At 39.3% G+C, this 3,149-nt stretch overlaps 1 pseudogene; it reads right to left on the minus strand.

Annotated features, from left to right (window-relative positions):
- Window positions 1–1,903: 1,903 nt before the first annotated feature.
- LOC146515987 (triosephosphate isomerase B pseudogene) lies at window positions 1,904–2,773 on the minus strand (annotated as a pseudogene).
- Window positions 2,774–3,149: the final 376 nt, after the last annotated feature.

Genomic DNA, 3,149 nt, shown 5'->3' on the forward strand with positions numbered 1-3,149 from the left:
TCAATGCTGACACACACACACACAGACACACACACCTGCAACGCGCTCTCTGATCATGTGACTAACTGTCATGGCAACTGTCACCAAGCACAGTGATTGATCAAAGAGCTGCGTGACAGGAGGAGGCAGAACAAATCTTCATTCTCTCTCTCTCACACACACACACACACACACACACACACACACACACACACACACAGTATCAAACAATTCAGTTTTATTACCTGTTCATACTCCACAGATACAAAGTCTCTACTGGCTGATGTGCAGACGTGTGATCAAACTAATTTCAATCGCAGCTGATCAGCTGATTTTATTCTCTGGCTTTTGTATTCTGATGAACTGCACGTCACAGTAAGCCAGGCTCATTTCCTATCATTTTGATATTTCGGCTCCAGTGAGGCCTAACCTTGTTCCAGACCTTCTCTGATATGTTCAATAATTCGATCTCTTGTTGTGGCCACTCATCAATGTTTTCCTCAATGAAAACAATAATTCAGCCTAATGAGCTCAGCAGGTGGTATCAGAGGCTTTAAAAGACAGGTGTGGCACAAAGTATGTGTATCCTTAAAAAAGCTACAAGAGATTTTTATAATGGTAACATTTGCTTTTTCTGAACAGCTGAACCAGGAAACACATCGCCCAGTTCAGCAGTGCAAACATGAGTGTTACTGGTGTCACCACAGTAAAATGTACCCATATATGGCTAGTGGGTGTTTTTGACTTACTGTATTCCTCCACAGTAAAAAAAAAAAGTAATATAAAAGTATTTTACAGTTTTGTACTGTTTTTCTAGAATATCATTACATTTACATAAATAGACTGATTTTACATTTCAAATGTAAATTAAAGTAAAATCACTGTAAATGTAATAAAACATAATTTGTTTGTTAAATGTATCTGTCTGTACATGAGCATATTTAGATTGTTAAAATAATTCACAAATGCATCATAATTTCACAAATATCTGAATATCTGGAAAAATATATAAAATGATTCATATAATTTTTTTTTTATTATTATTTTTATTATTATTATTATTATTGCTATTTAGGGCGATTGTGGCTCAAGAGTTGGCAGTTCGTCTTGTGATCAGAAGGTTGCCGGTTCGAGCCCCGGCTCGGACACTCTCGGTCGTTGTGTCCTTGGGCAAGACGCTTCACCTACTGGTGATGGTCAGAGGGGCGATGGTGCAATATGTCAGTCTGCCCCAGGGCAGCTGTGGCTACAACTGTAGCTGCCTCCACCAGTGTGTGAATGTGAGAGTGAATGAATAGTGGCATTGTAAAGCGCTTTGAGGGTCTCATAAAGCACTATATGAATGCAGTCCATTGTTATTATTTAAACCAACTGTTAACTGTATATTTCTGTACATTTAAGTATTATTATTCATATTGCTGCATTCATTGACCTTTTTTATAGGTAATTTCATTGTTTAATCACATTAAAATGTTCCTAATTTAATGTTTAAAAGCACTTGAAAAAGGCAAAATGTAAAATGTAAAATTAGGGCAACAAACTGTGTTGTCATTACTGAAAATAACTGTATTTTCATGGGAAAGTTATTTTCTGTGATTTTTTGGTATTATTTTGGCGCCCAGCTGCTGTAATATTACTGTTTTTTTATGATTTTGTTTTAATGTAAATTAGCACCACATTTGCTCAGTGCTGTATTTCTCTAACCTTTATTTAACCAGGAAGATCCCACTGAGATTAAAAACCTCTTTTTCAAGGGAGACCTGGTCAAGATAGGCAGCAGCAATGTATATTCATTAAGATGGGGTCTTGGTGCTTTCAGTCCCTCCAGAGGCTCCAGAGTCCAAAGACTTCCCTTGGTGCTCTCAAGAACTGAAATATCTTTTTTTTTTTTTTTTTTTTTTTTTTTTTTTTTTTTTTTTTAGTCTTTAAGTCATTTATATTTATAATGTTTTCTTACAGCTTTCCACCCCTATCCCATGTCTTTGTGACAAAATATATAATCAAATTAAAAAAAAATAAATAATAAAGGAAAAGGAGGGAATGTCATCATCACAAATACTTTAAATGAAAAAGGGAAAGAGGACTAAGTGGTGAGAGAGAGGGATGCAGAACTGAACCGTCTGAATGGAGTTGGACTCTAATCCAATCACACTGCAGTTGTCCACATTTTATGCCTTGGCGTTGATGATGTCAATGAACTCTGGCTTCAGGGAGCCTTTGCCCACAATGAAACCATCAATGTCCTTCTGGGCGGCAAGTTCTCTGCAGGTATCACCTCTCACTGAACCTCCGTAGATGATCCTCACAGAGTTGGCTACCGCCTCAGACACGTTGTTCTTCAGCCACTCCCTCACTTTGGCATGAATCTGCTGCACGTGTTGAGGAGAGGCAGCGTTCCCAGTGCCAATGGCCCACCCAGCCTCATAGGCCAGCACGACCTTGTTCCAGTCCTTTACGTTGTCTGCAATGGCTTTCATCTGAGCAAAGATGACCTGATCTGTGATGCCTTTTTCCTTCTCTTCCCGCGTCTCTCCGATGCAGACGATCACACCGAGATCATTCTCCTGAGCGTGAGCTACCTTCTGGCCAATGAACTCATTACTCTCTCCAAAGATGTGGCGCCTTGTAGAGTGTCCCAGGACCACCCAGTCCATACCACAGTCCTTGATCATTGCAGGGCTGATCTCTCCAGTGAAGCCACCACTGGGAACTATGTAGCAGTTCTGAGCAGCCACGCTGAACTTGGGATCCAGTTCGGACCTGGTTAGTTCCAGATAGATGGCTGGAGCAGCACACACCACCTCTTTTATTCTTTATTTTATTTTCACTTGCTGAATACGGGACAGACTTGACTGGGGGAAAGAAAAGGGAGAAAGAAAGAGGGGAAGAAAAACAGTTGAGAAGAGGGACGGGGGAGAAGGGCAAAAAACAAAAACCAACAGAATAAGCAGAAGAAAAAAAAAAAAAAAAAAAAATACATATATCGATCACCTGGATCACCTGTTGAGAAAGAAAAAAGAAAACAAGCAGAAGAAAACGAGAGTAATACAATAAACCACATCACAATGATATATGGGAATATGACAGTAAATACTAAATATTAAACATTATTGTGCAGCACGTAAGATCGACAGCACAGTGTGCATTGAGGTAGGAGCCAAAAAGGGTGT

Source organism: Neolamprologus multifasciatus, chromosome 7, assembly GCF_963576455.1.
Source record: "Neolamprologus multifasciatus chromosome 7, fNeoMul1.2, whole genome shotgun sequence".
Taxonomy (NCBI): domain Eukaryota; kingdom Metazoa; phylum Chordata; class Actinopteri; order Cichliformes; family Cichlidae; genus Neolamprologus; species Neolamprologus multifasciatus.